Below are 25,845 nucleotides of genomic sequence, written 5' to 3' on the forward strand. Positions count from 1 at the left end.
ACCAAATCCGACCTCCTACATCAGCCATGGTTCTTGCTTCAAAAGCTACATCTTGGGAGCAGGCCAACCGAGTAAGGAGCAACCTCAAACGTCCTTAGAGCCTGATTTGTCCAAGAACTTTGGTGACAAGAGAGTAACAACACCTCTCTTGCCATACACAATTCTGGTCTATGATCCGGGAGGAAGTCATGATAATCCATCTCTTGAGGTGTGTGTGGTCTTATTGTAAAGAGGTTGAAGATGACAATGTCGAGAATTTGAGGGCAAATTCTTTTGAAGAAATGGAGTTTGCAACAAAATTTGTTACATTGTGATTCATTTTTAAGCCAAAAGAAACAGTCCAAGGAACGGTTCACAATTGAATGCATTTCATCGCTTTTTGAAGTGTCATTACATCAAGCCTAAATTCCAAGCTCTATATCTCAAGTTTTACTGATGCAAATACAATGATTCTTATGTCATTAGAAAGCTTGGGATCTTAGAAAAATGATGGATTTTGAATCACCTCCATATCAGGTATATAGCTTGAGATATGGCTGATGCAAACAGACTGCACATTTCTGGACAGCCCATGACCTACGTGCACTAAAAGTTCAATAACTCGAGATTTACTCAACGTCTAAGGTTGATTCTTTTTGGAGGTGAAATTTAGCTCCCTTAGCTTTCAAATGAACTATCATGGGCCCTGATATTCATCTTGAGCTAAGAGATATGCCCCTTCCAAAATGCGTCTGATTTTCTAAGATGCTCTCCAAACCCGGTTTTGAACCGTCACAAACAATCGAGGTCCAACTTCAATTCCGTCTAAGAAGTCATGCCTCCAACCGCCCTATTTCACATCTTTGGTTAGTTTAGGATGTTTTTGTGTAGGATATTTTATCTCCAAGGGTTACCATTCAGAAATTATTTGAAGAACTAAAGCAAAGGTACAAGGGGACCCGGTTTTGAACAATGAGCAAAATGTCGCTATCAATCTTTTCTCTTTTGATCCAACAAAGCTCAAGAGACTTTTTAGAGCTGCAAAATAGCCTTACACGGTTCTCCAAGGCCTCCAATCAGTCCATATAATCATAAATAAGAAGTTCAGCTAACAAACAAGGAAGATTGGACTATTAGTTTACTTTAGCTTTTCTTTGCTTTATGTCATTTTCTGTTTCAGCATTGTGTAAGTACCTTAGCTGCCGTTTTTTATGTCCTTTAGTTGCTCATTTTGTAGCCCTTAGATGTAACTTGTAATCAAGGGTCAAGATCGTAAGCCTTGGTCTATATAAACCAAGCTAGGCACATGAGAACTTCAGATTTTAGTGAATTAAAATATGAGTTTGAAACTGAAGTTTTCAATCGATTTTCTTCTTGCTTAGTGCTGAAAACCCCTCATTACTTAGTGTTTGAGGCGGAATTAACTCTTGCTTCGTGATCTTGAGCTTAATTCCAAGGCTTAAACCTGCTTCGTGATCTAGTTTAAGTCATATCCCGGTTACTTGTTCTTGTTTCGTGTCAAAACAGCCCCAAAGTTTCTGTTTTTGTTACCTTAAGTCATTGTGGAAATTGTTATTTGAAAGTTTAGTTCATAAGCATTTAAATTACAAACCTATTTTCCATTGTTGTCAATCGTTTAAATTGTGTTGTTTGTCACGTCCCAAACCTTATGTTTTCTGTCTTAATTTATGCAAGTTTAAGTCTTTTATCTTCTTAATCCTTAAACCATTTAGTTAGTCTTTGTTTGAGTCCAAATCAGTCCATTTGTTGAGTCTAATTCCATCCAATTTAAATTTTGTTTTCAAGTCTTATTTGTCCAAAAATCGAGTCCTAAGAGTTTTACTCCAATTGTAATTGTTCATTAGTCCATGTGACTCGTTGAGTGAACCATTTGTCCTTGTTTATTAGTGAATGTGACTTGTTGTGTGAACCATTTGTCCTTGTTCATTAGTCTTTGTGACAAGTTGTGTTAAACAATTGTAATTGTTCATTAGTCCATGTGACTCATTGTGTGAACCATTTGTTCTTGTTCATTAGCTCTTGTGACTCGTTGTGTGAACCATTTGTCCTTGTTCATTAGTCTTTCTGACTCGTTGTGTTAAACAATTGTAATTGTTCATTAGTCCAAGTGACTTGTTGTGTGAACTATTTGTCCTTTTTTATTAGTAAATGTGACTCGTTGTGTGGACAATTTGTCCTTGTTCATTAGTCCTTGTGACTCATTTTGTTAAAATAATTGTACTTGTTCATTAGTCCATGTAACGCGTAGTGTGAACCATTTGTCCATGTTCATTAGCCCTTGTGACTCGTTGTGTGAACCATTTGTCCTTGTTCATTAGTCCTTTTGACTCGTTGTGTAAGCCATTTGTCCTTGTTTATTAGTGAATGTGACTCGTTGTGTGTCCTTGTTCATTAGTGAATGTGACTCGTTGTGTGAACCATTTGTCTTTGTTCATTAGCCCTTGTGACTCGTTGTGTGAACCATTTGTCCTTGTTTATTAGTGAATGTGACTCGTTGTGTGAACCATTTGTCCTTGTTCATTAGTCTTTGTGACAAGTTATGTTAAACAATTGTAAGTCTTCATTAGTCCATGTGACTCGTTGTGTGAACCATTTGTTCTTGTTCATTAGCCCTTGTGACTCGTTGTGTGAACCATTTGTCCATGTTCATTAGCCCTTGTGACTCGTTGTGTGAACCATTTGTTCTTGTTCATTAGTCCTTGTGACTCGTTGTGTAAACCATTTGTCCTTGTTTATTAGTGAAATTGAGTCGTTGTGTGAACCATTTGTTCTTGTTCATTAGCCATTGTGACTCGTTGTGTGAACCATTTGTTCTTGTTCATTAGTCCTTGTGACTCGTTGTGTAAACCATTTGTCCTTGTTTATTAGTGAATGTGAGTCGTTGTGTGAACCATTTGTCCTTGTTCATTAGTGAATGTGACTCATTGTGTGAACCATTTGTCCTTGTTCATTAGCCCTTGTGACTCGTTGTGTGAACCATTTGTCTTTGTTCATTAGTTTTTGTGACTCATTGTGTTAAACAATTGTAATTGTTCAGTAGTCTAAGTGACTCATTGTGTGAACCATTTGTCCTTGTTCATTAGCCCTTGTGACTCGTTGTGTGAACCATTTGTCCTTGTTCATTTGTCTTTGTGACTTGTTGTTTTAAACAATTGTAATTGTTCATTAGTCCATGTGACTCGTTGTATGAACCATTTGTCCTTGTTCAATAGTAATTGTAACTCGTTGTGTAAACCATTTGTCCTTGTTCATTAGTCCTTGTGACTTGTTGTGTGAACTATTTGTCCTTGTTCATTAGCCCTTGTGACTCATTGTGTGAACCATTTGTCTTTGTTTATTAGTAAATGTGACTCGTTGTGTGAACCATTTGTCCTTGTTCATTAGTCCATTTGACTCGTTGTGTAAGCTATTTGTACTTGTTTATTACTGAATGTGACTCGTTGTGTAAACCATTTGTCCTTGTTCATTAGTCTTTTTTACTCGTTGTGTTAAACAATTGTAATTGTTCATTAGTCCATGTGACTCGTTGTGTGAACCATTTGTCCTTGTTTATTAGTGAATGTGGCTCGTTGTGTGAACCATTTGTCCTTGTTCATTAGTCTTTCTGACTCGTTGTGTTAAACATTTGTAATTGTTCATTAGTCCAACTTTTTTTTGTGTGAACTATTTGTCCTTTTTTTATTAGTAAGTGTGACTCGTTGTGTGGACAATTTGTCCTTGTTCATTAGTCCTTGTGACTCGTTCTGTAAACCATTTTTCCTTGTTCATTAGTCCTTATGACTCATTTTGTTAAAATAATTGTACTTGTTCCTTAGTCCATGTAACGCGTTGTGTGAACCATTTGTCCATGTTCATTAGCCCTTGTGACTCGTTGTGTGAATCATTTGTTCTTGTTCATTAGCCCTTGTGACTCGTTGTGTGAACCATTTGTTCTTATTCATTACCCCTTGTGACTCGTTGTGTGAACCATTTGTCCTTGTTCATTAGTCCATGTAACGCGTTGTGTGAACCATTTGTCCATGTTCATTAGCCCTTGTGACTCGTTGTGTGGACAATTTGCCCTTGTTCATTAGTCCTTGTGACTCGTTCTGTAAACCATTTTTCTTTGTTCATTAGTCCTCGTGACTCGTTTTGTTAAAATAATTGTACTTGTTCATTAGTCCATGTAACGCGTTGTGTGAACCATTTGTCCATGTTCATTAGCCCTTGTGACTCGTTGTGTGAACCGTTTGTTCTTATTCATTACCCCTTGTGACTCGTTGTGTGAACCATTTGTCCTTGTTCATTAGTCCATGTAACGCGTAGTGTGAACCATTTGTCCATGTTCATTAGCCCTTGTGACTCGTTGTGTGAACCATTTGTCCTTGTTCATTAGTCCTTTTGACTCGTTGTGTAAGCCATTTGTCCTTGTTTATTAGTGAATGTGACTCGTTGTGTGTCCTTGTTCATTAGTGAATGTGACTCGTTGTGTGAACCATTTGTCCTTGTTCATTAGTGAATGTGACTCATTGTGTGAACCATTTGTCCTTGTTCATTAGCCCTTGTGACTCGTTGTGTGAACCATTTGTCTTTGTTCATTAGTTTTTGTGACTCATTGTGTTAAACAATTGTAATTGTTCAGTAGTCTAAGTGACTCATTGTGTGAACCATTTGTCCTTGTTCATTAGCCCTTGTGACTCGTTGTGTGAACCATTTGTCCTTGTTCATTTGTCTTTGTGACTTGTTGTTTTAAACAATTGTAATTGTTCATTAGTCCATGTGACTCGTTGTATGAACCATTTGTCCTTGTTCAATAGTAATTGTAACTCGTTGTGTAAACCATTTGTCCTTGTTCATTAGTCCTTGTGACTTGTTGTGTGAACTATTTGTCCTTGTTCATTAGCCCTTGTGACTCATTGTGTGAACCATTTGTCTTTGTTTATTAGTAAATGTGACTCGTTGTGTGAACCATTTGTCCTTGTTCATTAGTCCATTTGACTCGTTGTGTAAGCTATTTGTACTTGTTTATTACTGAATGTGACTCGTTGTGTAAACCATTTGTCCTTGTTCATTAGTCTTTTTTACTCGTTGTGTTAAACAATTGTAATTGTTCATTAGTCCATGTGACTCGTTGTGTGAACCATTTGTCCTTGTTTATTAGTGAATGTGGCTCGTTGTGTGAACCATTTGTCCTTGTTCATTAGTCTTTCTGACTCGTTGTGTTAAACATTTGTAATTGTTCATTAGTCCAACTTTTTTTTGTGTGAACTATTTGTCCTTTTTTATTAGTAAGTGTGACTCGTTGTGTGGACAATTTGTCCTTGTTCATTAGTCCTTGTGACTCGTTATGTAAACCATTTTTCCTTGTTCATTAGTCCTTATGACTCATTTTGTTAAAATAATTGTACTTGTTCCTTAGTCCATGTAACGCGTTGTGTGAACCATTTGTCCATGTTCATTAGCCCTTGTGACTCGTTGTGTGAATCATTTGTTCTTGTTCATTAGCCCTTGTGACTCGTTGTGTGAACCATTTGTTCTTATTCATTACCCCTTGTGACTCGTTGTGTGAACCATTTGTCCTTGTTCATTAGTCCATGTAACGCGTTGTGTGAACCATTTGTCCATGTTCATTAGCCCTTGTGACTCGTTGTGTGGACAATTTGCCCTTGTTCATTAGTCCTTGTGACTCGTTCTGTAAACCATTTTTCTTTGTTCATTAGTCCTCGTGACTCGTTTTGTTAAAATAATTGTACTTGTTCATTAGTCCATGTAACGCGTTGTGTGAACCATTTGTCCATGTTCATTAGCCCTTGTGACTCGTTGTGTGAACCGTTTGTTCTTATTCATTACCCCTTGTGACTCGTTGTGTGAACCATTTGTCCTTGTTCATTAGTCCATGTAACGCGTAGTGTGAACCATTTGTCCATGTTCATTAGCCCTTGTGACTCGTTGTGTGAACCATTTGTCCTTGTTCATTAGTCCTTTTGACTCGTTGTGTAAGCCATTTGTCCTTGTTTATTAGTGAATGTGACTCGTTGTGTGTCCTTGTTCATTAGTGAATGTGACTCGTTGTGTGAACCATTTGTCTTTGTTCATTAGCCCTTGTGACTCGTTGTGTGAACCATTTGTCCTTGTTTATTAGTGAATGTGACTCGTTGTGTGAACCATTTGTCCTTGTTCATTAGTCTTTGTGACAAGTTGTGTTAAACAATTGTAAGTCTTCATTAGTCCATGTGACTCGTTGTGTGAACCATTTGTTCTTGTTCATTAGCCCTTGTGACTCGTTGTGTGAACCATTTGTCCATGTTCATTAGCCCTTGTGACTCGTTGTGTGAACCATTTGTTCTTGTTCATTATCCCTTGTGACTCGTTGTGTGAACCATTTGTCCTTGTTCATTAGTCCTTGTGACTCGTTGTGTAAACCATTTGTCCTTGTTTATTAGTGAAATTGAGTCGTTGTGTGAACCATTTGTTCTTGTTCATTAGCCCTTGTGACTCGTTGTGTGAACCATTTATTCTTGTTCATTAGTCCTTGTGACTCGTTGTGTAAACCATTTGTCCTTGTTTATTAGTGAATGTGAGTCGTTGTGTGAACCATTTGTCCTTGTTCATTAGTGAATGTGACTCGTTGTGTGAACCATTTGTCCTTGTTCATTAGCCCTTGTGACTCGTTGTGTGAACCATTTGTCTTTGTTCATTAGTTTTTGTGACTCATTGTGTTAAACAATTGTAATTGTTCAGTAGTCTATGTGACTCATTGTCTGAACCATTTGTCCTTGTTCATTAGCCCTTGTGACTCGTTGTGTGAACCATTTGTCCTTGTTCATTTGTCTTTGTGACTTGTTGTTTTAAACAATTGTAATTGTTCATTAGTCCATGTGACTCGTTGTATGAACCATTTGTCCTTGTTCAATAGTAATTGTAACTCGTTGTGTAAACCATTTGTCCTTGTTCATTAGTCCTTGTGACTTGTTGTGTGAACTATTTGTCCTTGTTCATTAGCCCTTGTGACTCATTGTGTGAACCATTTGTCTTTGTTTATTAGTAAATGTGACTCGTTGTGTGAACCATTTGTCCTTGTTCATTAGTCCATTTGACTCGTTGTGTAAGCTATTTGTACTTGTTTATTACTGAATGTGACTCGTTGTGTAAACCATTTGTCCTTGTTCATTAGTCTTTGTTACTCGTTGTGTTAAACAATTGTAATTGTTCATTAGTCCATGTGACTCGTTGTGTGAACCATTTGTCCTTGTTTATTAGTGAATGTGGCTCGTTGTGTGAACCATTTGTCCTTGTTCATTAGTCTTTCTGACTCGTTGTGTTAAACATTTGTAATTGTTCATTAGTCCAACTGAATTGTTGTGTGAACTATTTGTCCTTTTTTTATTAGTAAGTGTGACTCGTTGTGTGAACCATTTGTCCATGTTCGTTAGTCCTTGTGACTCGTTCTGTAAACCATTTTTCTTTGTTCATTAGTCCTCGTGACTCGTTTTGTTAAAATAATTGTACTTGTTCATTAGTCCATGTAACGCGTTGTGTGAACCATATGTCCATGTTCATTAGCCCTTGTGACTCGTTGTGTGAACCATTTGTTCTTATTCATTACCCCTTGTGACTCGTTGTGTGAACCATTTGTTGCAGCAGGAGCCACAGACCAGGACACCCCACAAATGCAAGCAGGCCAAAACAACACCACACCCATTCCAGGAAGCAACCAAACTGGGCTAAGTTTAGAGGCTAATAGGTACGAGTACAAGCCCAACCACCAGCTGCCACCATGGCCAGCTGGTTGGTCACTAAACTAGGCTCAGAAAAGTCCTAGGGGTCCAAGGGAAAATCACAATGCAAGTCCTAGAAAACCAAGCTGGACAGAACTGCAGCAAATGACAAACAACAAAAGCAAACTTTCCATTTCTGGCTAAACCATGAGGAAAAAGCACACAAAGAACTTTTGGCTTGTCTTCCCATATACCAGATACAACCTAGAGCCAATTTTAATGCCAAGGACTCAATCATTTCGTCCTCAAGTGCCTACATTCAACAGAAAAGCCAGCAATGCAGCAAAGGACCACAACTGTCACTTTGTCACACCGCATTTCTCTTTTGTTTTCATTCCAGTTTACAATTAAGAGCTTTTAAACCGTTGTAATATTGTACTTGGACTCTTACCAGCATGTGAGGAGGGATCCTGACCCTTGGATGTAGTTTTCTTTCAAGTTTGTAACCTAAAAAGGCCTATATAAGGACCTCAACTCAGATTGTTGTAACACGGTGATTTATGAATGAAACCCGAGAATTCTCTCAAATTTAAACCTCTTAATCTTGTGCTTAGTCTGTAGATTAGAGTCAGGCTTGATAATAACCTGTGCTTAGACTGTGGTTATTGATTAAGTACTTGTTAGTAGAGTATAAACTTTCTGTCTTTGAGACTGTGGTTAGTTTAGCTTTCTTTGTTTGTTTGATTGAGTCTTTCTGTGTTAACTGTGGAATTTCTTAACTCTAACACCCCAAATTGTTAGCTTAATTCCTTGTGAGAATTCTGTGGGTTTTATAGTTGATAATTATATACAAAGTTCCCTCCTTTCAGTCAAATCCTTAACTGTCTCAATTACGAGTCCTTTGTGTCTGTCGGTCAGTTCAGTTGAGTCTTAAAAATACTTTGAGTCCTCTAAAAATCCTGGAAATTTACTCAGAGTTAGTTCTCATATCAAAGTAATTTACTGCCAAGTTTCATGATTTTAGGAGGTCAATTCATAATTTTATTAAATAGCACAAGTTTATTGCATTCCTGAGAACTTGTCTTGTTTCTGCTGGTTTGTTTGTTGTTTTTGTCTAAACCCTTGGACATTACACTGCAAATTGGTATATCAGAGCAAGGTTTTAACACGATTCCATCTTGTGTTAGTCTTGGGAAGGAAAGTGAGTTCATTTTTACCCTAACTACAACAAAACTACAAAAAATAACCCATGAGTGAAGAGAGATTTACTGGTATTGAGACCAGGGTGGATCAGATAGCGGGAAGAATCAATGAACTGGTAAATATTGTCAACACTCTTGCAGAAGGAGTTCCTAACAGGCCACCCTACGAGAGGCGAGAGGCGGGGGTAGAGGCTTTGTTGGAGCAGAAGAGGACAACCATACCACAGGGGAACATGGAGAAGACATGTCGATATCGATGAATCTATGGCAGAGGGCATCTACATGGAAAGAGACAAAGATATAAAGGTAGAAATTCTTGATTTCCATGGTAGTTTAAACCCTGAAGATTTGTTAGACTGGATTAGAACTGTTGAGAGAGTCTTTGAATTTAAGGGATATATGACAGAAAGCTTTCAAAGTTTCTATCCTTAAATTCAAAGGTTATGCCTCACTTTGGTATGAAACCCTGAAAAGCCAGAGAATGAGAGAAGGCAAGGAACCCATTAAATCTTGACTAAAACTTAAAAAGAAATTGAAGGATAAGTTTATAGCTAAAGATTACACACAGGATATGTTTATCAAGTTAACCCAGCTGAAACAAGACCAACAATCTGTTGAGTCTTATCTTAGAAGCTTTGAACAACTTACCCTGCAATGTGAGATTACTGAAAAGCCTGAACAGAAAATTGCTAGGTTTGTTGAGGGCTTAGATCCTAAGATTGCTATAAGAGTCAGAATGCAACAAGTCTGGTCCTTTGATGAGGCAGTCAACCTTGCATTGAGGATTGAAAAGATGGGAAAAGCCAAGGTCACTGCTTCCAAACCCCTTACCAGATCCACTTTCAAACCTTTTTCTGGGGTTAGGATTGGAGAAACTCCAAAACTTGCAACCCAACCAACACCAGACAGGGGGAAGAGTCATGTGAATCCTAGAACCAACACACCTGTGACTGATGGGAAAATTAAATGCTTCCAGTGCCAAGGGTATGGCCATTTTAGGAAGGACTGTCCTTCTAAGAGAACCTTAACAGCAATGGAAGTAGAACAGTGGGAGAGGGAAGGTTTGGTTCAGTATGAGGAAGATGAGACCCTGATAATGGAGGAAGTGGAGACTGAAGGAGAACCAGAACAAGATGCAGTTGTGGCCCCCCCTGATACAGGTCACAACTTAGTCTTGTGGAGGGTTATGCATTCCCAACACTCACCTCTGGAAGCTGATCAAAGATCCCTGATATTCAGAACCAGATGCACAGTCCAGGGGAGGGTTTGTAACCTAATCATAGATGGGGGAAGTTGTACAAATGTGGCATCAAATGCCATGGTTAGTAAACTCAACCTGACAACTCAAGAGCACCCAAACCCTTACAAGTTGAGATGGTTGAACAAGGGAGCAGAAGTGAGGGTGGACAAACAATGCTTGGTTCCATTTTCTATTGGGAAGGTGTATAAAGATGAAGTCTTGTGTGATATTGTCCCAATGGATGCCTGCCACCTACTCCTGGGAAGGCCATGGGAGTATGACAGGAATACCACTCACCATGGGAAGGATAACATCTATAGTTTCAAACATGAAGGCAAGAAGGTCACTCTGACCCCATTACCACCCAACCAGAGAAACTATGGAGGTCCAAGTATGCCAGAGGAGAACAATGGTGTGCTATTTCTTTCTGAAGCAGCCATGATCAAAGAAATGAAGCAAGAACAACCTGTCTGGGTGTTACTATCCAAAGAAGTAAGCAAGGAAGGGAGCCCTGAGATGCCTGCTGAAGTTAGGCCATTAATTCAGAGGTATAAGGAAGTGTTTCCAAGAGAGCTGCCTAGTGGGTTGCCACCATTGAGGGGCATTGAGCACCACATAGACCTTGTTCCAGGCTCAGTGCTTCCCAACAGGCCAGCTTATAGGAGTGATCCCACTGCTACCAAAGAATTGCAAAGCCAAATTGAGGAACTTATGAGCAAAGGATTTGTCAGGGAATCTCTCAGTCCTTGTGCAGTCCCTGCTCTACTTGTTCCAAAGAAAGATGGAACATGGAGGATGTGTACTGACAGCAGAGCCATTAACAACATCACTGTCAAGTACAGGTTCCCAATACCAAGGTTGGATGACATGTTAGATGAACTCAGTGGTGCCATGATATTTTCTAAGATTGATCTCAGGCAAGGGTACCATCAAGTCAGGATAAGGGAAGGAGATGAGTGGAAGACTGCCTTCAAAACTAAACATGGGCTATATGAGTGGCTTGTGATGCCATTTGGTCTTTCTAATGCACCAAGCACCTTTATGAGACTGATGACTGAGGTGCTAAGGCCATGTTTAGGCAAATTTGCAGTGGTCTACTTTGATGATATCTTGGTTTACAGCAGCAACAAAAGAGAGCACCTGAAACATCTTGAAACTGTGTTCAGGATCCTCAGGGAACAAAAGCTATTTGGCAAACTGGAAAAATGCACTTTTATGGTTGAAGAAGTGGCATTCCTAGGGTACATTGTCTCTGGAAGGGGAATTACAGTTGATCAGGACAAAGTTGCAGCCATTCAATCATGGCCAACTCCTAAAACAATCACTGAGGTGAGGGGGTTCCATGGATTGGCCTCCTTTTATAGGAGATTTATCAAGAACTTCAGTTCAGTTGTTGCTCCAATTACTGAGTGTATGAAGAAAGGAGAGTTCCACTGGACTGAGAGTGCTCAACAGTCCTTTGAGAGGATTAAGAAGTTGATGTGTGAGACCCCTATTCTGAAATTGCCAGACTTTGATCAACTCTTTGAAGTAGAGTGTGATGCCAGTGGGGTAGGCATTGGTGCAGTCCTGATCCAAGCTCAGAAACCTGTAGCTTACTTCAGTGAGAAACTGAATGGAGCTAAATTAAAGTATTCTACCTATGACAAAGAATTTTATGCAATTATCAGGGCAGTCATGCATTGGAGTCACTACTTGAAGCCAAAGCCATTTGTGTTACACTCTGATCATGAAGCTTTGAAATATATCAATGGTCAACACAAATTGAGTCACAGACATGCTAAATGGGTGGAGTACTTGCAATCATTCACCTTTTCCAGCAAGTATAAAGAAGGAAAACAAAATGTAGTGGCAGATGCACTATCAAGGAGGCACTCCTTACTGTCAACTATGGGAACCAGGGTCCTTGGTTTTGAGTTCATGAAAGAGATGTACAAGGAAGACCCTGACTTCTCTGAGGAGTGGGTCACACAGTTTGAAGGGCATAGGGTTCCAGGGAACAAATACTTGCTGCAAGATGGGTTTCTATTCCAAGGGAACAAGCTCTGTGTTCCAAGAGGTTCATACAGGGACCTCCTAATCAGGGAAGTCCATTCAGGAGGTTTGGGAGGGCATTTTGGTGTTCAGAAAACAATGGACATACTACAGGAACAGTTCCATTGGCCAAGAATGATGGGGGATGTCCAAAATGTTCTCAGAAGATGTTCAGTGTGTCAAATGGCTAAGAGTTCCTTCCAAACTGGCCCATATATCCCATTACCAGTACCAAGTAAGCCATGGAAGGATGTGAGCATGGATTTTATTGTTGCATTACCAAGGACACAGAGAGGAAAGGATTCAATCATGGTTGTTGTTGTTGTGAGGTTCAGTAAGATGGCCCATTTTATAGCTTGCAAGAAAACAGAAGATGCTGCCAGTGTTGCTGAGCTATACCTAAAAGAAATTGTAAGGCTTCATGGAGTTCCAAAGACAATTGTCTCAGATAGAGATACAAAGTTCATGAGTTACTTTTGGAAAACTCTATGGAAGCTGCTCAAGACAAGACTGTTGTTCAGTACTTCTCACCACCCCCAAATAGATGGCCAAACTGAGGTCACCAACAAAACCTTGGGTAGGATTCTGAGATGTCTTGTAAACAAGAGTCTAAAAGATTGGGACATCAAGTTAGCAGCAGCAGAATTTGCCTTCAACAGATCACCATCAATGCCATCGGTCATAGTCCTTTTGAGGTTGTCTATGGGATTAATCCACTAATGCCTGTAGACTTGTCATCTGTACCAAGAAAAGAGATGAATCATGATGCTAAGGCCAGGGCAGAACAGCTGCTGAAACTCCATGACACTGTGAAAAGGGAAACTGAGAAGACCAATGAGAAGTACATGAAACAGTCCAAGGTACATCAGAAAAGGAAAGAATTTGTTCCAGGGGATTTGGTCTGGGTTCACTTAAGAAAGGAGAGATTTCCAGCAAGAAGAAAGAACAAGTTAATGCCAAGAGCTGATGGCCCCTTTGAAATTATTGAGAGGATTGGTCCAAATGCCTACAAAGTGGATCTGCCAGGAGAGTATGAGGTGCATGGCACTTTTAATGTAGGTGACCTAAGTCCCTATTATGAGGATGCTGAGGGGGAGGAATCATCAGGCTTGAGGACAAGCCCTGTTCAACCAGGGGAGGTTGCAGCAGGAGCCACAGACCAGGACACCCCACAAATGCAAGCAGGCCAAAACAACACCACACCCATTCCAGGAAGCAACCAAACTGGGCTAAGTTTAGAGGCTAATAGGTACGAGTACAAGCCCAACCACCAGCTGCCACCATGGCCAGCTGGTTGGTCACTAAACTAGGCTCAGAAAAGTCCTAGGGGTCCAAGGGAAAATCACAATGCAAGTCCTAGAAAACCAAGCTGGACAGAATCAAACAAATGACAAACAACAAAAGCAAACTTTCCATTTCTGGCTAAACCATGAGGAAAAAGCACACAAAGAACTTTTGGCTTGTCTTCCCATATACCAGATACAACCTAGAGCCAATTTTAATGCCAAGGACTCAATCATTTCGTCCTCAAGTGCCTACATTCAACAGAAAAGCCAGCAATGCAGCAAAGGACCACAACCTGTCACTGTCACCTGCATTTCTCTTTTGTTTTCATTCCAGTTTACAATTAAGAGCTTTTAAACCGTTGTAATATTGTACTTGGACTCTTACCAGCATGTGAGGAGGGATCCTGACCCTTGGATGTAGTTTTCTTTCAAGTTTGTAACCTAAAAAGGCCTATATAAGGACCTCAACTCAGACTGTTGTAACACAGCTGATTTATGAATGAAACCTGAGAATTCTCTCAAATTTAAACCTCTTAATCTTGTGCTTAGTCTGTAGATTAGAGTCAGGCTTGATAATAACCTGTGCTTAGACTGTGGTTATTGATTAAGTACCTGTTAGTAGAGTATAAACTTTCTGTCTTTGAGACTGTGGTTAGTTTAGCTTTTTGTTTGTTTGATTGAGTCTTTCTGTGTTAACCTGTGGAATTTCTTAACTCTAACACCCCAAATTGTTAGCTTAATTCCCTGTGAGAATTCTGTGGGTTTTATAGTTGATAATTATATCCAAAGTTCCCTCCTTTCAGTCAAATCCCAGAACTGTCTCAATTACAGTCCTTTGTGTCTGTCAGTCAGTTCAGTTGAGTCTTAAAAATACTTTGAGTCCTCTAAAAATCCTGGAAATTTACTCAGAGTTAGTTCTCATATCAAAGTAATTTACTGCCAAGTTTCATGATTTTAGGAGGTCAATTCATAATTTTATTAAATAGCACAAGTTTATTGCATTCCTGAGAACTTGTCTTGTTTCTGCTGGTTTGTTTGTTGTTTTTGTCTAAACCCTTGGACATTACACTGCAAATTGGTATATCAGAGCAAGGTTTTAACACGATTCCACCTTGGTGTTCTAGGGTGTTGGCTAACAAGGCGGTTCTAAGTCTGTGCTGTGTGTTCTCGGTTTAGAATTAGGTCCCAAGTACGTGCTGTGTGTTCTCGGGTTGGGATGGTTCTTGTTGTTTGCCCTCTTTAACATCTACACTACATTTTTCTGAAATTGTATTTGTTTTTGAAATCGTCTTTTGTTATACCATGTTCTTAACCGCGAAAGTTTGAGGACAAACTTTTCTCAACAAAGGGAGTTTGAAGCAAATGTGGCAACCGAGATTTTGGAGCTAAAACAGCCGGTTTCCAAGGTGAAAAGATGAGCACAAAATTGCAAAGATTCCATTCGAAAGCGATATCAAATGGTCCCCTTTTTATACAAGCAAAAGGCCAAAGCAATTGAAGAAGCAAAAAAAAACAAAATGGGCAGCATTTGTCACGCCTAAACAGGCTGCCATACTGTTTATTTTGGACCCATTTGTTGTACTTTTGTGTGTAAAATATCTACTTGTACTTTTGTCCATTTATGCTATCAATTGTAGCCTTTAGATTTGAACTAAAACTATCAGATTTGAGTTGATAATTGACACGAAATACTCGAATGACAAACAAAGAAAACTCAGCTTGTTTAGGACTCAAGGTATGACTTAATTCGAACACAAAGCAATGAATTAAGCCTAGGACTTGTCCAAGCACTTAGCAAAGGACTTATCCAACCTCCTAGCACTAAGCAAGGGAGTTTTATCAAGCACAAAGCAAAGATAAAGAAGAAAGAAAGCAGGTTGCTTCTTAGGGTTTTTTCATTCAAAATAATCTGATTTTTGCTAAGGGTTGTGCTTGCTTTTATCGGACAAGCAAGACAATCTCCTCCCTTCATCTAAGAGTGCATCCTAGGGTCACAAATGAGCTGCTAATTGTACAAAACACGGCAGCCAAGAGACCTTACAAGAAAACAGAAATGAAAAGGACATAAAGCATAAAAGATAGAAAGTAAACTAATAGTACAACAATCCCTTGTTTACTAGCTCAAGTCTTGTTTATGCACACTTGGACTCACTTGGAAGACTTTGGCAATGCTGCAAATACTCTTCTAAGGGCCCTTGAGCTATGTTTGATCAAAAGAGGAATGTTGATAGCGACATAATGCACATAAAACGAAACCTGCTCCAGCATTGTTCCTGATTGCGCGCTGTTCTAAAAGCTTGGCAAACTCAATGATAGGAAAAGCTTTGGGATACAAGTTCCTACACAAAAACGTCCCAAACTCACCAAAGATTAATCCCATGCTGGAAAAAGGCACGACTTCTTAGACGGAATTCATGTTAGACCTCAATCTTGTGCAAGGTCCAAAACCGGGTTCAAAAGAGGAATGCTCGGCTGAATTCTCTTCAATCTCCCCTTCTTGAAAAGGATTTGCCCTCAAATCCTGGCCATTATCATCTTCAATCTCTTCATAATAAGGACTTAAATCCCCAACATTGAATGTGCCATGGACCTCATAATCTCCGGGCAAGTTAATCTTGTAGGCATTGGACCCAATCTTTTCGAGGACTTCGAATGGACCATCCGCTCTTGGCATGAGCTTGTTCTTCCTTTTGGCTGGAAATCTTTCTTTTCTTAGGTTAATCCAAACAAGATCCCCTACTTCAAAGTTTGTGGCTTGCTTAGGACCCTTGGCCCTTGCTTTGTATGCTTCATTTGTTTTCTCAATTTGCTTCTTAACTTGAGCATGGATTTGTAGCATTTGCTCAACTCTTTTCTTAGCATCGAAATCAATCTTCTTCCTTTGGATGGGTGCCAAATCAGTGGGCATGAGGGGGTTGGCGCCATAAACAACTTCAAATGGAGACTTGCCCGTGCTTGAAGAAGGAGCCCTATTGAAGGCAAACTCGGCTTGAGCTAGTTTGAGATCCCAATCCTTCAATGATTTAGAAACCGTGCACCTTAGGATTCTCCCTAGAGTCTTGTTAGTCACCTCCGTTTGTCCATCAGTTTGGGGGTGATGGGAGGTGCTAAATAAGAGCCTAGTCTTTAGTAGCTTCCACAAGGACCTCCAAAAATGGCTCATGAACTTTGAATCCCTATCCGAGACAATAGACTTGGGAACTCCATGGAGCTTAACCACCTCTTTGAAGTATAAATCAGCCACACTAGATGCATCCTCCGTTTTCTTACAAGCAATGAAGTGAGCCATCTTGCTAAACCTATCCACAACAACCATGATGGAGTCCTTGCCTCTTTGAGTTCTTGGCAAAGCAACTATGAAATCCATGCTAATGTCTTCCCATGGCTGGTTTGGGACGGGTAAAGGGGTATAGGGGCCTGTTTTGAAGTAGGACTTGGATTGTTGACATGGAGCACACCTCTTGATAACATCTTGGACATCCCCAAGCATCTTAGGCCAATAGAAATGCTCTTGGAGTATGTCATAGGTCTTTTGAATGCCAAAGTGCCCGGCAAGACCATTGGAGTGTGCTTCTCGTACCAACAAGCTTCTATAAGGACTCCTTGGCACACACAAACGGTTTCCACGAAACAAGAACCCCTCTTGGACCAAGTAATGACCCCCTTTAGCTCGTCCATTTTGCAATGACCCCCACTCCTCCTTGAAATCTGGATCCTCTTGGTAAAACTCTTTCATGTGCTCAAACCCAAGCACTCTTTGTTCCATGTAACTCAACATAATGAACCTCCTTGATAGAGCATCCGCAACCACGTTATCCTTCCCTTCTATGTACTTGCTTGCAAAGTTGAATGATTGTAAGAACTCAACCCATTTGGCATGTCTATGGTTGAGCTTATGCTGCCCATTGATGTACTTAAGAGCCTCATGATCCGAATGAAGGACAAAGGGCCTTGGCTTGAGGTAATGGCTCCAATGAGTTAAGGCTCTTACAATGGCATAGAACTCTTTGTCATAAGTTGAGTAATTTAGCTTGGCACCACTCAATTTCTCACTAAAGTAAGCAATTGGCTTGTGTTCTTGAACAAGGACAGCCCCAATGCCAATGCCACTAGCATCACACTCAACGTCAAACAACTTATCAAAATTTGGCAAAGCAAGAATAGGAGACTCACATAGCTTTTCCTTGATGGTGTTGAAGGAAGTTTCAGCCTTATCTCCCCATTTGAACTCCCCCTTCTTCATACATTCAGTTATAGGAGCCATGAGAGTGCTAAAATCCTTGATAAACCTCCTATAGAATGATGCTAACCCATGAAAGCTCCTCACATCCGTGATATTCCTAGGAATAGGCCATGACTTGATTGCTTTAACCTTCTCTTGATCAACTAATATGCCACGGTCAGAAATGATGAAACCCAAGAATTGGACTTCACTTTGCATAAAAGAACACTTCTCAAGCTTCCCATACAACTTGTGTTCCCTAAGAGTGTCAAACAATATTTGTAAATGATTGAGGTGCTCTTCTTTGTTAGGACTATACACCAAGATGTCATCAAAGTATACAACAACAAAGCTGCCCAAGTGAGGCCTAAGCACTTCATTCATAAGCCTCATGAAAGTGCTTGGTGCATTAGAAAGACCAAATGGCATGACAAGCCATTCATACAACCCATGCTTGGTTTTGAATGCGGTTTTCCACTCATCTCCTTCTTTGATTCTTACTTGATGATAACCTTGCCTTAAATCAATCTTTGAAAACAGTTTGGCTCCACTAAGCTCGTCTAGGATGTCATCAAGTCTTGGTATAGGAAACCTATACTTGATGGTTATGTTGTTGATGGCTCTACTATCGGTGCACATCCTCCATGACCCATCTTTCTTGGGCACAAGCAAGGCTGGAACGGCACAAGGGCTAAGGCTCTCCCTCACAAAACCCTTGCTCATTAGCTCTCCAATTTGTTGTTGCAATTCTTGGCTAGCTTTAGGATCACTTCTATAGGCTGCCTTGTTGGGTAGAGTAGCTCCCGGAATGAAATCAATTTGATGTTCAATTCCTCTAAGAGGAGGCAAACCACTAGGAAGCTCATTTGGAAACACATCACCATAGGTTTTGAGTAGGCGTTGGACCTCACTAGGCAGCCCCTTCTCTTGCTCTCCCACCACTTCCTTGGCTATAAACACATACACGTCCCTATCCTCCTTTAACTCTTGCAACATTTCTGCCCCATTGATTAGCAACACTTCCTTAGATGGTTCAAGCATGGAGGGTGTTGGAATATGCTTGAGAACAGGTGGTAAAGGTGCTAGGATGACCTTTCTTGAGCCAAATTTGAAGGTGTAGGTGTTGTCTTTACCATGATGAACCGAGTCCCTATCAAACTCCCACGGTCTCCCAAGTAGCAAGTGACAAGCATCCATTGGAAGAACATCACAAAGAGCTTCATCTACATAGTTTTTGCCAATGGAAAAAGGAACCAAGCATTGCTTATCAACCCTCACTTCAGCCCCTTTGTTGAGCCACCTTAGCTTATAAGGACTAGGATGGTCTTGTGTAGGTAATGATAGTTTGTCAATGAGAGTACTAGAGGCAACATTGGTACAACTCCCTCCATCAATGATAAGATTACAAACCCTCCCTTTAATGGTGCACCTAGACCTGAAAATTTGTTGTCTTTGGTCCATTTCCAAGGGTTGGGGTTGGGTATGCATCACTCTCCAAGTAACCAAGCTAAGACCCGCATCCGGCATAACCACATCATCCTCCTCATGGTCCGTTCCTTCCCTTTCCTCATCACACACAAGAATCTCATCATCTCCCCAATGAACCACTTCAAAGCTACTAAGGGCTCTCTTGGTTGGGCATTCTTTGGCAAAGTGACCATAACCTTGGCATTGGTAACATTTTTTGAGAGGCATGGTCTTTTTTTGTGAGGTTTCGGCTGCTTTTCCCTTGTCAAGTATGGTGGTCTTGTTTTGAGAGGGTGGTTCATTAATTTTGAAACTGGTTGGGGGTCTAAAGGTGGCGGGTTTGGTGGTTGGTTTGGTGGTTGTAGCCTTCCCTTTACCCATTTTCTCAACCCTTAAAGCCAAATTAACGGCTTCATCAAAGGACCATACTTGTTGCATTCTAACCCTATGAGCAATCTTAGTATCTAACCCTTCAACAAATCTAGCAATTTTCTGTTCGGGCTTCTCATTGAGTTCACATTGCAAAGTAAGTTGTTCAAAGTCTCTAAGATATGACTCAAGTGGTTGTTGGTCTTGTTTAAGTTGTGTGAGCTTAATGAAAATGTCTTGAGTGTACTCTTTAGGTATAAACTTCTCATTAAGCTTCTTTTTCAGTTTTAACCAAGACTTAATAGGTTCCTTACCATCCCTTCTTCTCTGATTTTTTAAGTTCTCATACCAAAGGGAGGCATAGCCTTTGAGTTTCAAGATTGCAACTTTAAAAGCTTTGCCATCAGAATAACCTTTAAACTCAAAGACTCTTTCAATGGTCCTAAACCAATCTAACAAATCCTCGGGGTTTAAACTACCATGAAAATCAGGAATTTCTACCTTTAAGTCTTTGTTGGGCTCTCCATGAAAGGCCTCGGCCATAGACTCCTCCGAATCAGAAAGCTCCTCTTCTTCATGGCCACCGTGAGCTCGTCCTCTCCCCATGAGGCCACGGCCTCTACCCCTGCCTCTAGGTGGTCGTCCTCCTCTTGGTGGTGGTGTTGGAATATTAGCCATGATAACATTGAGAGATTCTAGCAACAAATCACATTTTTCAGAAAGTTGAGTAACTTGTGTTTCAATTCCAGCAATCCTTTCTTCACTCATGGTTGGTTTTTGTGTTTTTAATGTGGTTAGGGTATAATGAACTCACAAAGAAAGGATTTTGTTGTTAACCAAAGCTCTGATAACCAATTTGAACTAAAACTATCAGATTTGAGTTGATAATTGACACGAAATACTCGAATGACAAACAAAGAAAACTCAGCTTGTTTAGGACTCAAGGTATGACTTAATTCGAACACAAAGCAATGAATTAAGCCTAGGACTTGTCCAAGCACTTAGCAAAGGACTTATCCAACCTCCTAGCACTAAGCAAGGGAGTTTTATCAAGCACAAAGCAAAGATAAAGAAGAAAGAAAGCAGGTTGCTTCTTAGGGTTTTTTCATTCAAAATAATCTGATTTTTGCTAAGGGTTGTGCTTGCTTTTATAGGACAAGCAAGACAATCTCCTCCCTTCATCTAAGAGTGCATCCTAGGGTCACAAATGAGCTGCTAATTGTACAAAACACGGCAGCCAAGAGACCTTACAAGAAAACAGAAATGAAAAGGACATAAAGCATAAAAGATAGAAAGTAAACTAATAGTACAACAATCCCTTGTTTACTAGCTCAAGTCTTGTTTATGCACACTTGGACTCACTTGGAAGACTTTGGCAATGCTGCAAATACTCTTCTAAGGGCCCTTGAGCTATGTTTGATCAAAAGAGGAATGTTGATAGCGACATAATGCACATAAAACGAAACCTGCTCCAGCATTGTTCCTGATTGCGCGCTGTTCTAAAAGCTTGGCAAACTCAATGATAGGAAAAGCTTTGGGATACAAGTTCCTACACAAAAACGTCCCAAACTCACCAAAGATTAATCCCATGCTGGAAAAAGGCACGACTTCTTAGACGGAATTCATGTTAGACCTCAATCTTGTGCAAGGTCCAAAACCGGGTTCAAAAGAGGAATGCTCGGCTGAATTCTCTTCAAGATTAGCTTTTTAGATGGATGGTTTAGATTCATTTTGAGCCTCTATTTAAAGAGCACCTATCCCATGTAAACATTCAGATTTGAGTTAATTAAAATTATGAGTTTTATGAGGTTTCTCAAAACCCTTGATTAGTTCTTTGCTTAGTGCTAGAACAACCCCATTACTTAGTGTTTGGGGTCGTGTATCTTGGCTTGCTTTGTGATCTGGCCAAGTGCATAAAAGGATTGGTTCTTGCTTTGTGATCTTGAACAACATCCCGAGTCTTGAGATTGCTTTGTGATCTTCTCAAGTCATATCCTTGTTCTCTTCTTGTGTCCAAGTAACGGTTTTACCTGTCCTTTTTGTGCCAATTATTGAGTCATTTGTGCTTGTTCTAAACAAGGTCGATTTCTACAAGTTTTAATTGAATTCAACAGTCCAATTAAGTGTCCATTATGATTCTTAGTTCAATAGATTTCAAGCCACAAACCATTCAAGTTGAGAGTTGTGTTTGTTTTACTTCATTTGTCCTTGTTTATTAGTGAATGTGAGTCGTTGTGTGAACCATTTGTCCTTGTTCATTAGTGAATGTGACTCGTTGTGTGAACCATTTGTCCTTGTTCATTAGCCCTTGTGACTCGTTGTGTGAACCATTTGTCCTTGTTCATTAGTTTTTGTGACTCATTGTGTTAAACAATTGTAATTGTTCATTAGTCCATGTGACTCATTGTGTGAACCATTTGTCCTTGTTCATTAGCCCTTGTGACTCGTTGTGTGAACCATTTGTCCTTGTTCATTTGTCTTTGTGACTTGTTGTTTTAAACAATTGTAATTGTTCATTAGTCCATGTGACTCGTTGTGTGAACCATTTGTCCTTGTTCATTAGCCCTTGTGACTCGTTGTGTAAACCATTTGTCCTTGTTCATTTGTCTTTGTGACTTGTTGTTTTAAACAATTGTAATTGTTCATTAGTCCATGTGACTCGTTGTATGAACCATTTGTCCTTGTTCATTAGTAATTGTAACTCGTTGTGTAAACCATTTGTCCTTATTCATTAGTCCTTGTGACTCGTTGTGTGAACTATTTGTCCTTGTTCATTAGCCTTGTGACTCATTGTGTGAACCATTTGTCTTTGTTTATTAGTAAATGTGACTCGTTATGTGAACCATTTGCCCTTGTTCATTAGTCTATTTGACTCGTTGTGTAAGCTATTTGTCCTTGTTTATTAGTGAATGTGGCTCGTTGTGTGTCCTTGTTCATTAGTGAATGTGACTCGTTGTGTGAACCAATTGTCTTTGTTCATTAGCCCTTGTGTCTCGTTGTGTCAACCATTTGTCCTTGTTTATTAGTGAATGTGACTCGTTGTGTAAACCATTTGTCCTTGTTCATTAGTCTTTGTTACTCGTTGTGTCAAACAATTGTAATTGTTCATTAGTCCATGTGACTCATTGTGTGAACCATTTGTCCTTGTTCATTAGCCCTTGTGACTCGTTATGTGAACCATATGTCCTTGTTCATTAGTCTTTGTGACTCATTGTGTTAAACAATTGTAATTGTTCATTAGTCCATGTGACTCGTTGTGTGAACCATTTGTCCTTGTTCATTAGCCCTTGTGACTCGTTGTGTAAACCATTTGTCCTTGTTCATTTGTCTTTGTGACTTGTTGTTTTAAACAATTGTAATTGTTCATTAGTCCATGTGACTCGTTGTATGAACCATTTGTCCTTGTTCATTAGTAATTGTAACTCGTTGTGTAAACCATTTGTCCTTCTTCATTAGTCCTTGTGACTCGTTGTGTGAACTATTTGTCCTTGTTCATTAGCCCTTGTGACTCATTGTGTGAACCATTTGTCTTTGTTTATTAGTAAATGTGACTCGTATTGTGAACCATTTGTCCTTGTTCATTAGTCCTTTTGACTCGTTGTGTAAGCTATTTGTCCTTGTTTATTAGTGAATGTGGCTCGTTGTGTGACCTTGTTCATTAGTGAATAGGACTCGTTGTGTGAACCATTTGTCTTTGTTCATTAGCCCTTGTGACTCGTTGTGTGAACCATTTGTCCTTGTTTATTAGTGAATGTGACTCGTTGTGTAAACCATTTGTCCTTGTTCATTAGTCTTTGTTACTCGTTGTGTTAAACAATTGTAATTGTTCATTAGTCCATGTGACTCGTTGTGTGAACCATTTGTCCTTGTTTATTAGTGAATGTGACTCGTTGTGTGAATCATTTGTCCTTGTTCATTAGTTTTTGTGACAAGTTGTGTTAAACAATTGTAACTGTTCATTAGTCCATGTGACTCGTTGTGTGAACCATTTGTTCTTGTTCATTAGCCCTTGTGACTCGTTGTGTGAACCAATTGTCCTTGTTCATTAGTCTTTCTGACTCGTTGTGTTAAACATTTGTAATTGTTCATTAGTCCAAATGAATTGTTGTGTGAACTATTTGTCCTTTTTTATTAGTAAGTGTGACTCGTTGTGTGGACAATTTGTCCTTGTTCATTAGTCCTTGTGACTCGTTCTGTAAACCATTTTTCCTTCTTCATTAGTCCTTGTGACTCGTTTTGTTAAAATAATTGTACTTGTTCATTAGTCTATGTAACGCGTTGTGTGAACCATTTGTCCATGTTCATTAGCCCTTGTGACTCGTTGTGTGAACCATTTGTTCTTGTTCATTAGCCCTTGTGACTCGTTGTGTGAACCATTTGTCCTTGTTCATTAGTCCTTGTGACTCGTTGTGTAAACCATTTGTCCTTGTTTTTTAGTGAATGTGAGTCGTTGTGTGAACCATTTGTCCTTGTTTATTAGTGAATGTGACTCGTTGTGTGAACCATTTGTCCTTGTTCATTAGCCCTTGTGACTCGTTGTGTGAACCATTTGTCCTTGCTCATTAGTTTTTGTGACTCATTGTGTTAAACAATTGTAATTGTTCATTAGTCCATGTGACTCATTGTGTGAACCATTTGTCCTTGTTCATTAGCCCTTGTGTCTCGTTGTGTGAACCATTTGTCCTTGTTCATTTGTCTTTGTGACTTGTTGTTTTAAACAATTGTAATTGTTCATTAGTCCATGTGACTCGTTGTATGAACCATTTGTCCTTGTTCATTAGTAATTGTAACTCGTTGTGTAAACCATTTGTCCTTGTTCATTAGTCCTTGTGACTCATTGTGTGAACTATTTGTCCTTGTTCATTAGCCCTTGTGACTCATTGTGTGAACCATTTGTCTTTGTTTATTAGTAAATGTGACTCGTTGTATGAACCATTTGTCCTTGTTCATTAGTCTATTTGACTCGTTGTGTAAGCTATTTGTCCTTGTTTATTAGTGAATGTGGCTCGTTGTGTGTCCTTGTTCATTAGTGAATGTGACTCGTTTTGTGAACCATTTGTCTTTGTTCATTAGCCCTTGTGACTCGTTGTGTGAACCATTTGTCCTTGTTCATTAGTCTTTCTGACTCGTTGTGTTAAACATTTGTAATTCTTCATTAGTCCAAATGAATTGTTGTGTGAACAATTTGTCCTTTTTTATTAGTAAGTGTGACTCGTTGTGTGGACAATTTGTCCTTGTTCATTAGTCCTTGTGACTAGTTCTGTAAACCATTTTTCTTTGTTCATTAGTCCTCGTGACTCGTTTTGTTAAAATAATTGTACTTGTTCATTAGTCTATGTAACGCGTTGTGTGAACCATTTGTCCATGTTCATTAGCCCTTGTGACTCGTTGTGTGAACCATTTGTTCTTGTTCATTACCCCTTGTGACTCGTTGTGTGAACCATTTGTTCTTGTTCATTAGTCCTTGTGACTCGTTGTGTAAACCATTTGTCCTTGTTTATTAGTGAATGTGAGTCGTTGTGTGAACCATTTGTCCTTGTTCATTAGTGAATGTGACTCGTTGTGTAAACCATTTATCCTTGATCATTAGCCCTTGTGACTCGTTGTGTGAACCATTTGTCTTTGTTCATTTGTTTTTGTGACTCATTGTGTTAAACAATTGTAATTGTTCAGTAGTCCATGTGACTCATTGTGTGAACCATTTGTCCTTGTTCATTAGCCCTTGTGACTCGTTGTGTGAACCATTTGTCCTTGTTCATTTGTCTTTGTGACTTGTTGTTTTAAACAATTGTAGTTGTTCATTAGTCCATGTGACTCGTTGTATGAACCATTTGTCCTTGTTCATTAGTAATTGTAACTCGTTGTGTAAACCATTTGTCCTTGTTCATTAGTCCTTGTGACTCGTTGTGTGAACTATTTGTCCTTGTTCATTAGCCCTTGTGACTCATTGTGTGAACCATTTGTCTTTGTTTATTAGTAAATGTGACTCGTTGTGTGAACCATTTGTCCTTGTTCATTAGTTCATTTGACTCGTTGTGTAAGCTATTTGTCCTTGTTTATTACTGAATGTGACTCGTTGTGTAAACCATTTGTCCTTGTTCATTAGTCTTTGTTACTCGTTGTGCTAAACAATTGTAATTGTTCATTAGTCCATGTGACTCGTTGTGTGAAACATTTGTGCTTGTTTATTAGTGAATGTGACTCGTTGTGTGAACCATTTGTCCTTGTTCATTAGTCTTTGTGACAAGTTGTGTTAAACAATTGTAAGTGTTCATTAGTCCATGTGACTTGTTGTGTGAACCATTTGTTCTTGTTCATTAGCCCTTGT

The sequence above is a fragment of the Silene latifolia genome, chromosome 3 (genome assembly GCF_048544455.1).
Source record: "Silene latifolia isolate original U9 population chromosome 3, ASM4854445v1, whole genome shotgun sequence".
Classification (NCBI taxonomy): Eukaryota; Viridiplantae; Streptophyta; class Magnoliopsida; order Caryophyllales; family Caryophyllaceae; genus Silene; species Silene latifolia.